The sequence below is a fragment of the Mobula hypostoma genome, chromosome 11, assembly GCF_963921235.1.
Source record: "Mobula hypostoma chromosome 11, sMobHyp1.1, whole genome shotgun sequence".
In the NCBI taxonomy this organism is placed as follows: Eukaryota; Metazoa; Chordata; class Chondrichthyes; order Myliobatiformes; family Myliobatidae; genus Mobula; species Mobula hypostoma.
The window spans coordinates 95,360,415-95,373,516 of NC_086107.1; positions in this window are offsets into that span (position 1 = coordinate 95,360,415).

Here is a 13,102-nt window from a genome sequence, read left to right on the forward strand (position 1 = left end):
GAGGGAGGGAAGGGATTTCTATGGGGTAGTGAGGAGGGCGGGAGGGGATTGCTGTGGGATGCGGTAGTGAGGTGGGAGGGAGAGGATTTATGTGGGATGGGGTCGTGAGGAGGGAAGGAGGGGATTGCTGTGGGATGCGGTAGTGAGGAGGGAGGGGGATTGCTGTGGGATGGGGTAGTGAGGAGGGAGGGAGGGGGTAGTGTGGGAGGGAGGGGATTTATGTGGGATGGGGTAGTGAGGAGGGAGGGAGGAGATTGCTGTGGGATGCGGTAGTGAGGAGGGAGGGGGATTGCTGTGGGATGGGGTAGTGAGGAGGGAGGGAGGGGGTAGTGTGGGAGGGAGGGGATTTATGTGGGATGGGGTAGTGAGGTGGGAGGGAGGGGATTTATGTGGGATGGGGTAGTGAGGAGGGAGGGAGGGGGTAGTGAGGAGAGTGCCATGGGAAGGTGCTTCAAGGGATGGAGGTCATGGGAGGGGCGGTGAAGGACGGAGTGTCATGGGAGGCGATAGTGAGGGACAGAGTTTCATGGGAGGGATGGAGAGGGCTGGAGTGTCATGGGAGGGGGCAGTGAGGTGGGAGGGGCGTGATCTCATTCTCCACACTCTCTGTCGCACACTCTCTCTTTCTATCACACTCTCTCTGTCACACACTCTCTCCCTCTCCATCAAGGTCTATCGCTCTCTCTTGCATTTCCACTTATCTCCTCTGTCAGACACTTTCTTTCTCTCTCTTTGTTACACACTCTCACTATCTCTCTCTATTGCACTTTCTCCCTCCCTTTATCTCTCTATCACTCTATCATCCTCTTTCTCCTTCAGTCATGCTGTCTCTTTCACACTCTCTCCCTCTCCCTATCCTGCGCCTTTTTCCTCTTGAAAGCTTTCTCTATCACACTCTCTCTTTCACTCTTCCCCACTCTCTCACTGCATAGCTTTCTCTCTCTCTCTTTCTATCATGTTTCACTCTCTCCATCCTTCTCATTCATACTCCTCTCGCCTTCACTCTTTCTGACTCACTCTCTCACTCTTTTTTTCACTCTCTCCCTCTCTCTATCAGACTTTTTCTCTTTCGTTCTCTTTCTCTCTCTGACTGCTGATGCTTTCTACCTGCTGCTGGTTACTCACGGGTCGGACAGAGAGTTGCACCCTCAATCCCTCAGTCTGCTCCGCTCCCTCGCCACCACACACTGTGGCATCGTTCAGATACCTGTTCCACTGACGTCAGTGGAAGCCTCTTCGCTGCCGGCCGTTTCCTAGCTTAAAGGGGCAGGGCACAGGTGAGAACTCTTAAAGGGGTGAGCACTTCTGCCTGTCTGCCAATGAATGTCGCCACCTGCTGTTTGGACCAACGTGAGCACTAGCAGACTCCATTCCGTCCCTCAGTCCTACAACACCTCTCCCAACCTCAATCCCCTGTCCCATCTCCACATCCCTCTACTCCCAGTACCCAGGAATCTCTCTGTCTCTGAGTTTCTTGGTTTACCATTGTCACACATACCCCGTACAGTGAAACATTTTATCCACATGCTATCCATACAGATCACTTCACTGCATCAAAGCATTGAGGTATCACAAGGGGAAAACAGCAACGGTATGCAGAGTCACGACGAGGTAAATTGTGAGGTCAAAAGCTCAGCTTCCGGAACTGGGGGACCATTCAACAGTCCGATAACAGTGGCGTAGAAGCTGTCCTTCAGCCTGCTGGGGCGTGCTTTCAGGATTTTGTGTCTCCTGTCTGATGAGAGAGAAGAGTAGAGAGAATGTCCGGGGTGGGAGAGGTCTTTGATGATGCTGGCTGCTTTACTGAGCCGGCAGCAAGTGTAGACAGAATCCATGGAAGGGAGGCCGGTTTCCACGACGTGCTGGGCTGTGTCCACGACCCTCTGTGGTTTCTTGCGGTCACAGGCCGAGCCGTTGTCATACCAAGTGGTGATGTGTCCGGATCGGACACTTTCCGTGGTGCATTGGTAAGGGTTAATTTCTTTAGCCTCTTGAGGAAGTAGAAGCACTGGTGAGTTTTCTTGGCCATGGCATCTACATGACTGGACCAGGACGGATTGTTAGCGATGTTCACTCCAGGGAGCTTGAAGCTCTCAACCTGCTTGACCTCAACACCGTTAATACAGATGGGTGGATTGAGCCTCGGAGGAGAGGGAATTACAAAAGTTTCCCTTTCTCTGGGGAAGGAACACCCTTCCCATCTCCATCCCCATCTCTCCTTCTGAGACTCCTCAGTTCTAGCATGACACCCTCCACACACTGGCAAGCCACCTGGCCCTATATGATTTGATTGGATTTCCTTTCCTTCCTGGATCTTTGGCGAGTCCAGTCCCGGTCTGTTCCGTCTCTCCCCACACAGTAATCCCAGTCTCCAGATCTGGCCGGGAGAACCTGCAGAAACTCTTTTGTTCACAGACACAAGAAATTGTGCAGATGCAAGAAATCTGAAAAAACACACACAAAGTGTTGGAGGAACTCAGATTCAGACCTGCCGCCGACACTTCCCCTAAACTTTCTTCCACTTACCTTAAATAGATGTCCTCTGGTATTGGTCAGTGTTGCCCTGGGAAGAAGCTCTAGCTGTCTCCTGGTTATGCCTCTCATAATCTTAGACACCTCTATTAAGTTGCCTCTCATCCTTATTCAGAGAGAAAAAAAAAGCTGTAGCTCTCTCAACGATTCCTCATAAGACATTCTCTCTAATCCAGGCAACATCCTGGTAAATCTCCTCTGCACCCTCTCTAAAGCTTCCACATCCTTCCTAGAATGAGGCGACTAGAACAGTACGCAATACCCCAAGTGTGGTGTAACCAAGGTTTTGCACAGCTACAATATTACCTCACGGCTCTTGAACTCAATCCCCCCCAGTGAAGATCAACACACCATAGAATGTAAAATAATACAGCACAGTTCAGGCCCTTTGGCCCACGATGTTGTGCCAACCCTTTAACCTACTCCAAGATCAATCTAATCCTCCCACATAGTCCTCCATTTTCTTTCAGCCATATGCCTTTTTAAGAGTCTCTTACATGTCCCTAAGGTATCTGACTCTGCCACCCACCCTGGGAGTATCTTCCACGCACCGCCAACTCTGTGTAAACAAACCTATCCCTGACAACCTCCCCCTCTACCGTCCTCCAATCACCTTAAAATTATGCCCCCTTACTATTTCCACCTGGGAGAAAGTCTCTGGCTGTCCACTCGGTTTATGCCTCCTATCATCTTGTACGCCACTATCAAGTCACCAAGTCTTCAAATCTTCCTTTTCCCCAGTGAGAAAAGCCCCAGCTTGCCTAACCTATCCTCATAAGACATGCTTTCTAATCCAGGTAAATCTCCTCTGCACCCTCTGAAGCTTCCACATCCTTCCTAAAATCCAGTGAACTGAGCACAACGCGATACCCCGGCTGAGGTCTAACCAGAGTTTTATCACGACGCAACATTACATCACAGCTCTTGAACCAAACAACTCCAACTAATGAAGGCCTCCCTGACCACTCCATTAGCTTGCACAGCAACTTTGAGGGATCTATGGATGTGGACTTCAAGATCCCTCTGTTCCTCCACACAGCCACTAACTTTGTACTCTGCCTTCAAATTCAACCTCCCAAAATGAATCACTTCACACGCTTCCAGATCAAACTCCATCTGCCACTTCTCAGCCCAGCTCTGCACCCTATCAGTGTCCTGCTGTAGGCAATGACAGCATACTACTGTTCCCCCAACCTTTGTGCCATCTGTTGACTTACTAACTCACCCTCCCACTTCCTCATCCGTTTATAAAAATCACAAAGAGCAGGGGTCCCAGAACAAACCCCTGTGGAACACCACTGGTCACCGAACTCCAGGCAGAATAGCCTCTATCTACTACCACCCTCTGCCTTCTGTGGGCAAGCCAATTCTGAATCCACACAGCCAAATTTCCCTGGATCCCATGGCTCATAACTTTCTGAATGACCACAGAAAACCTTGTCCAATGCCTTACTAAAATCCATGTACACCATATCCACTACTCTGCCTTCACCGATGTGCTTGGTCACTTCTTCAGAGCATTCAACCAATCTGCTCCTCACAAAGCCATGTTGACTACCCCTAATATGCTTTTCCAAATGCTCGTAAATCCAGTTTCTAAGAATCCTCTCCAATTGTTTGCCAACCACTGACATAAGACCCACTGGTCTATGATTCCCAGGATTATCCCTATTACCTTTCTTGAACAAAGCAATAACATTTGCCACCATCCAATCTTCTGGCTATGCCTCTTATCAGCTTGTACACTTCAATCAAGCCTCAGAAATCCTATCTCTAAGAATCTTCTCCAATAATTTGACCACCACTAAAGTAAGACTCACAGATCTAGAATACCCAGGGTTATACTTACTCACAAACAAGAGGAAATCTGCGGATGCTGGAAATCAAGGTAATGCACACAAAATGCTGGAGGAGCTCGGCAGGCCAAGCAGCATCTATGGAAAGGAGTAAACAGTCAACATTTCGGACCGAGACCCTTCAATCTGCCAGAAAAAGTGAGATCTCCCAGTGGCCACCCATTTCAATTCTACTTCCCATTTCCATTCCAGCACATCAGTCCATGGCTTCCTTTACTGCCATGATGAGGCTACACTCAGGTTGGATGAGCAACATCTTATATTCCATCTGTGTAGCCTCCAATTTGATGGCATGAACATCGATTCCTCAAACTTCTGATAATTATCCCCACCCCTTCTCCAATCCCCATTCCCATTTTCTTCTCATTGTATCTCCTTACCTTCCTGTAGTTCTCCTTCCCTTTCCCCTTCTTCCATGGTTTTCCAAACTCTCCTGTCAGTTTCCCCATTCTCCAGCTCTTTATCTCTTTCACCAATCAACTTCCAGCTCTGTACTTCACCCCTCCCCCTCTCCATGTTTCTCCTATCGCCTACCACCATAAACTTCTTACTCCCTTCCCCCCACCTTCTAACTCTGACTTCTCATGTCTCCTTTCCAGTCCTGATGAAGGATCTCAGCCCAAAATGTTGACTGTTTACTGTTTTCCATAGATGCAGCCTGGCCTGCTGAGTTCCTCCAGCATTTTGTGTGTGTCATCCTTACTCCCTTTCTTGAAGAAAGGACCTCCAAGGCCACCTTCCAATCATCTGGTAGTACTGCTGTGGCCAGTGAGGATGGAAAATTAATTGCTAAGGGTGCAGCAATCTCTTCCCTCACTTCCCGTAGTAACTTGGGGTATATCCTGTCTGGCCCCGGGGACTTATCTATCCTAATGTTTTTCAAAAGTTCCAGCACATCCTCTTTCTTAAAACCAGCATGTGCTAGTACATGCCTTCCATGTTGACATTGCATTCATCAAGATCCCTCTCACTGGTGAATACAGAAACAAAGTATTCATTAAGGACCTCCCCAGCCTCCTCTGACTCCAGGCATATGTTTCCTCTTTTATCCCTGATTAGTCCTAGCTTCACTCCAGTTGTCCTCCTGTTCTTCACGTACATGTAGAACGCCTTGGGGTGTCCTTAATCCTACTCACCAAGGCCTTCTCATGTCCCTTCTCGCTCACCTAAATCCATTCTTAAACTCCTTCCTGGCTACCTTATAACTCTCAAGAGCCCTGTCTGATCCTTGCTTTCTAAAGCTTAAGTAAGCCTCTTGACTATATGTTCCACACCATGGTTCCTTCAACCTACCATTCTTTCCCTGTCTCAAAGGACAAATCTATCCAGGATCCCTTGCAAGTGTTCCCTGAACAATTTTCATTGTGCATTTCCCTGAGTACACCCGTTCCCAATTTATGCTCCCAGGTTTCTGCCTGATAGAATCATAATTTTCTCACTTCCCCAATTAAACACTTTCCCAAACCGTCTGCTCCCATCCCTATCCAAAGCTATGGCAAAGCCCAGGGAGTTGTAGTCACTGTCTCCAAAACGCTCACCCACCATGTGATCTGTCACCTGATCACTTGCCTAGTTCCAGATACAGTATGACCTACTGAGTCAACGTGATAACCTGTTGCATCAAGAATCCTTCCTGGGAACAACCTAATAAATTCCACCCCATTACACATTTTGAACTAAGGAGGTGCCAATTAATATTAAGGAAGTTGAAGTCACTCATGACAATAGCCCTGTTATTTTTGCACCTCTCTAAAATCAACGTCCTGATCTGCACCTCAATATCTCTGTTGGTATTTGGGGGGAGGTGTGGTTGGTGTCTATAGAATCACCAAAATAGAGTGATGGCTCCATTCCAGTTTCTGATTTCCACCCATACTGACTCAGTGGACAATCCCTCCACAACATCCTCCTTTTCTGCAGCTGTGATACTATAACCCTGATAAACAATGTCTCTCCCTCAGCACTTTACCACCTTCCCTGTCCCTTTTGAAACATCTAACCCTGGAACATCCGGCAGTCTACCTGCCCTTGTGACATCCAAGACTCTGTAATGGCCACAACGTCGTCGTTCCACGTACTGACCCATGTTCTGAGTTCATCACCCTTGTTCCTGATACTTCTTATGATAAAATAGACACACTTCAGCTCATCCCACTGACTGCAATTTTCCCTATCAGCTGCCTGTCCTTCCTCACAGTTTTACTCCTTCCTCACAGTTTTACTGAATACACACTACATCTATCTTTACACCAACTGCCCTGCCTTCAGCCCTATCGCTCTGGTTCCAACCTAGCTTAACTAGTTTAAACCCTCCTCAACAGCTCTAGCAAACCTGCCCACAAAGATATTGGTTCCCCTCAAGCTCAGGTGTAACCTATCCTCTCTGTACAGGTCACACCTTCCCTAGAAGAGATCCCAATGATCCGGAAATCTGAAACCCTGCCCCCTGCACCAGTTCCTCAGCCACGCATTCATCTGCCAAATCATCCTATTCTGATCGTCACTGGCATGTGACACAGGCAGAGATTACTACCCATGACGTCCAGCTTTTCAGCTTCCTACCTAGCTCTCTATATTCTCTCTTCAGGATCTCATCCCTTTTCCTACCTACATCATCGCTTCCGATATGCACCATGAATTCGGACTCCTAACCCTCCCCCTTTAGAAAGCTGTGGACCCGATCTGAGACATCCCTGACCCTGGCACCAGGGAGGCAACACACCATCTATTGCACCCACAGAACCTTATTTCTGTTCCTCTGACTAAAGAGTCATCTATCAACACTGTTCGCTTTTTCCTCCTGCTTCCCCTTTGGGCTCAGAGTCAAACTCAGTGCCAGAGATTTGGTGGCTGTGGCTTTCCTCTGCTAGGCCAACCTCCCAACAGTATCCAAAGCGGTGTACCTGCTAATGAGGGGAACTGCAAGCAGGGAACCGTGTATTAATAACTTATCCCCTTTACCCCTCCTGATGGTCACCCGGTTACCTGTGCCCTGCCTCTTAGGTGTAACTACCTCTCTCATATTGCCTGCCAGCCTCCCGAGAGATCTGGAGTTCATCCGGCTCCAGCCCCAGTTCCCTAACACGGTCCGTAAGGAGCTCCGGCCGGGTGCACTTCCTGCAGGTGTAGTCATCTGGGATAGTGAAGGTCTCCCTGCCTTCCCACATCCCGCAAGAGGAGCCACTGTCCTGACTGCTGTAATAAAGAGGGGAGGGAGGAAAGGGATGGAATGAAGGGAAGGGAGGAAGGGGTGGAGGAAGAGAGGAGGAGGGAGGGAACAGATGGAAGGAAGGGAGGGAAGGAGAGAGCGAGGGAAGGAAAGAGGGTAGGAAGGAAGGATGAAAGAAAGCCCTCTGCATTTCATGTTCCTTTTGTTAACTTCTCCCCTCATTAACCTCGCAGCTGGGCACAACATCAACATTGCAATCCTACCCATCACCCTCTTCGGAAAAAAGTCCCTCTTGACCACTCCAACTCCCTATCCTCCCCGCACCGTGATCCGGTCTTCTCCCCCTTGGAATCCCCTGTCAGATCCGTTGCTCCCCCTTTGGACAATGACCTGCCCCAGAGTTGGAGCTTGGGCAGCCTCTGACTTCACTGCTGGGCTGCAGGGCTGCTTCCCCCTCTGCTGGCCAGCACAGGCACTGCAACCACAGCCCCTCAGAACTGAACTCAACAGGTCCTCAGAGACAGTATTTACTGGGGATGCAAACAACAGGAATTCTGCAGATGCTGGAAATTCAAGCAACATACATCAAAGTTGCTGGTGAACGCAGCAGGCCAGGCAGCATCTCCAGGAAGAGGTACAGTCGACGTTTCAGGCCGAGACTCTTCGTCAGGACTAACTGAAGGAAGAGTGAGTAAGGGATTTGAAAGTGGGAGGGGGAGGGGGAGATCCAAAATGATAGGAGAAGACAGGAGGAGGAGGGATGGAGCCAAGAGCTGGACAGGTGATTGGCAAAGGTGATATGAGAGGATCATGGGACAGGAGGCCCAGGGAGAAGGAAAAGGGGGAGGGGGGGAAACCCAGAGGATGGGCAAGGGGTATAGTGAGAGGGACAGAGGGGGAAAAAGGAGAGTGAGAGAAAGAATGTGTGTATAAAAATAAGTAACAGATGGGGTACGAGGGGAGGTGGGGCATTAGCGGAAGTTAGAGAAGTCGATGTTCATGCCATCAGGTTGGAGGCTACCCAGACGGAATATAAGGTGTTGTTCCTCCAACCTGAGTGTGGCTTCATCTTTACAGTAGAGGAGGCCGTGGAAAGACATGTCAGAATGGGAATGGGATGTGGAATTAAAATGTGTGGCCACTGGGGATCCTGGGCAGGGAGGCAGGGATGATACTCAGGTATAGACAAATGCAACAAAACCTCTTGGGGATGTTAAATCTAACATTGGTTTCAGTAACATAGAGGTGACAAGTTCCAAGACAGACAGAGAACATGAGCCCTAGTAGGCCAGCAGTAGAGACGGTGCCTCTTGGCACCAGAGACCCAGCTTCAGTCTCCACCTCTGTCACAGGTGGAGGGGCTTGGGGATGGCTGTTGCATTCAATGGCTGACAGGGCCACGAAAGGCCTGTGTCTGATAAGAGGAAGGCGAACTACTGAGTTTGTGTTGGGCAGCAGGGGAATGAGATTGGGGATAGAGAGGTCAGTGTGGGAGAGTGAGAGGACTTGGAGGGAGGGTGAGACAGAGGGGCTTCTTCAGCCAGGGCACTGAGGACAGGAGTCATGTTACATCTGTGCAAACGGTCGGAGAGGCCCAATTTGGAGTATTGTGCGCTGTTCTAGTCACCCAGCTATAGGATGGGTGGGATTAACCTGGAGAGGGTGCAGAAAAGATTCCCAGGGCTGGAGGGCTCGAGTTACAAGGAGAGACTGGACAGGCTGAAACTTTTCGTTGGAGCCAGAGAGGCTGAGATTTTTAAAACCACAAGGGTTGTACTTAAACTGCATGTCCACGTCTCCCTCCCCTAGGGTAGGAGAGTCTCAGACTAGAGGGCACAGGTTTGAGGTGAGAGGGGAAAGGTTTAAAAGGGCAGGTTGTTAGAAGGTAGTGGGGATATGGATCACACTTCCAGAGGAAGTGGGCGAGGCAGCTACAGTTAAAAGGGACATAGAGTGGAGAGGTTTAATGGGCCAAACACGAGCCAATGGGACTAGCTCAGATGACAGTCTTGGTCGGCATGGAATCTCAGCCCTTCTAGTCCGTGCCGAACTCTTACTCTCACCTAGTCCCACCGACCTGCACTCAGCCCATAACCCTCCATTCTTATCCTGTCCATATATCTATCCAATTTAACTTTAAATGACAACATCGAACCTGCCTCAAACACTTCTGCTGGAAGCTCGTCCCACACAGCTACCACTCTCTGAGAAAAGAAGTTCCCCCTCATGTTACCCCAAAACTTTTGCCCTTTAACTCTCAATTCATGTCCTCTTGTTTGAATCTCCCCCACTCTCAATGGAAAAAGCCTACCCACGTCAACTCTATCAAACCCCCTCATAATTTTAAATACCTCTATCAAGTCCCCCCTCAACCTTCTATGCTCCAAAGAATAAAGACCCAACTTGTTCAACCTTTCTCTGTAACTTAGGTGATGAAACCCAGGCAACATTCTAGTAAATCTTCTCTGTACTCTCTCAATTTTGTTGACATCTTTCCTATAATTCGGTGACCAGAACTGTACACAATACAATACTCCAAATCTGGCCTCACCAATGCCTTGTACAATTTCAACATTACATCCCAACTCCTATACTCAATGCTCTGATTTATAAAGGCCAGCATACCAAAAGCTTTCTTCACCACCCTGTCCACGTGAGATTCCACCTTCAGGGAACTATGCACCATTATTCCTAGATCCCTCTGTTCTACTGCATTCTTCAATGCCCTACCATGTACCATGTATGTGCTATTTTGATTAGTCCTACCAAAATGTAGCACCTCACATTTATCAGCATTAAACTCCATCTGCCATCTTTCAGCCCACTCTTCTAACTGGCCTAAATCTCTCTGCAAGCTTTGAAAACCTACATCATTATCCACAACTTCACCTATCTTAGTATCACCTGCATACTTACTAATCCAATTTACCACCCCATCATCCAGATCATTAATATATATGACAAACAACATCGGACCCAGTACAGATCCCTGAGGCACACCACTAGTCACTGGCCTCCAATCTGACAAACAGTTATCCACCACTACTCTCTGGCGTCTCCCATCCAGCCACTGCTGAATCCATTTTACTACTTCAATATTAATACCTAAAGATTGAACCTTCCTAACTAACCTTCCATGTGGAACCTTGTCAAAGGCCTTACTGAAGTCCATATAGACAACATCCACCACTTTACCCTTGTCAACTTTTCTAGTAACCTCTTCAAAAAATTCAATAAGATTTGACAAACATGACCTTCCACGCACAAATCCATGTTGACTGTTCCTAATCTGGTTCCCTTATGTCTTTTGAACAATTATCTAATAAATATAACTTATCAAGAATACATTTTTTTAGATATTTACAAGTTAGAAATTTCCTAAGTACTATACTTTCTTCCTTTCCAATGCTTCCTCCTACATATATTTTAGATTCGATAATTAACCTCAATCCATGTCAGAAAGGTGCATCAGCTATGATTTATAATATTATTATGAAACTTAGGAAAGCTCCATTTGATAAGATTAGGGTAGATTGGGAACAGGAATTGGGGCTTACCATTTCTGTGGATGATTGGGGGCAGATTTTACAATTAGTTAATACTTCCTCTATTTGTGCTAAACATTCCCTAATTCAGTTTAAAGTGGTTCATAGAGCACATATGTCCAAAGATAAGTTAGCGCGTTTTTACTCGCATATTAATCCTTTCTGTGATAGATGTTCGGGGCAGATAGCCTCTTTAACTCATATGTTTTGGTCTTGCCCTACTTTGGAAACTTTTTGGAGAGATATTTTTAATATTATTTCTAAGGTATTAAATATAGATATCTCTCCTCACCCTATTACTGCTATCTTTGGACTACCTAAAATTTCTAGTAATCTTTCCCCTTCAGCCCGTAGAACGATTGCATTTCTTACTTTAATGGCGAAAAGATGTATTTTACAACATTGGAAAGAGCTTAATGCTCCAACTACCTTTTTTTGGTTTTCTCAGACGATTTTATGTTTGAATTTGGAGAAAATTAGAAGTAACCTTTATGATTCTTCATTTAAATTTGAACAGATTTGGGGATCTTTTATTCGATATTTTCATTTAATGTAATATTTACCCTTCTTGTTTTTTTTTTCACTGTTTTTAATGGAGATCGGGATTGAGGACGTGATTTTAAGTTTAACTCTGTTTGGTTTCAAGTTAGCCCATTGCTTTGCCTTGCTTTTAGTTAGTTGCACGGTGGGTTTTTTTGGGGGTTTTTTTTTTCTTTTTTTCCATTGATATATATAAAATTTAGTATACTATTATGTTATCTTGGTTTCTTATGTTTAAATTACATTGTTTGTAGTATTTTTTTTGGTATTGATACCTTTTGGAATTTTATTATACTTTAACATTGTATTAATGTTTATATGGCTTACCTTTTTTGTATACTTACTCAATAAAAAGATTTAAAAAGAAAGAAAGACTGTTCCTAATCAGATCCTGTCTATCCAGATGATTATATATACCATTTCTAAGAATACTTTCCATCAATTTACCCACCACTGACGTCAAACTCACAGGCCGATAATTGCTAGGTTTACTCTTAGAACCCTTTTTAAACAATGGAACAACATGAGCAATACGCCAATCCTCCAGCACCATCCCCGTTTCTAATGACGTTTGAAATATTTGAAAAACCTGATTGCATGAATATTGATTTCTCCTTCCAGTAAAAAAATCCCCCCCCATCCTTCTTCTATTTCCCACTCTGGTCTCCTACCTCTTCTCACCTGCCTCACCCTCCTCCCTCCCCCAGTGCCCTTTCTCCTATGGTCCACTCTCCTCTCCTATCAGATTCCTTCCTCTCTAGCCTTTACCTTTCCCACCCACCTGACTTCACCCATCACCTTCTGTCATCCTCCTCCCCCCAACTTTTCATTCTGGCACCTTCCCCTTCCTGTTGAAGTGTCTTGGCCTGAAACGTCGACTGTTTATTCATTTGCATAGATGCTGCCTGACCTGCTGAGTTCCTCCAGCATTTTGTCTGTGTTGCTTCTACCATAAGTTGCACAATCAATTAAGTGATTTCACAAAAACCCAGAAGCAGAAGATGCATAAAGTAAAACGAATAATAAAATCTTCCTCATGGTCTTTTGAGGGTAGTGGCAATGTTTGCTTTTTACGTTGGAAACAGTGATTTTAGCTTTTGTGGTCTTTCTGCTATACAACCCTCTAAGACCTAAGTAGAACAATCAAATGAATGATCCCAAAACACACAGCAGCATAAGATAGATAAAGTAATGCCATTTAGCCATGTTTTAGAGGAAAGTAGCAATGTATGCTTCTCCATCCAGAGACACCAATTTATCTTGTGTGATCTCTTTGTTACACAGCTGCATATAACTTTTAAGATTTAAATAAAATCATCAGCATAAGATGAATAAAATAAAAATGTTTAAAACAAGTTTCCACATGTTTTTTGAGGGAAGTACAATGTGTGTTTTCTACTCTGGAAACACTGATTTATCTAATGTGGACTTCTTGTTCTACAACTGCACGTAACTTCTAA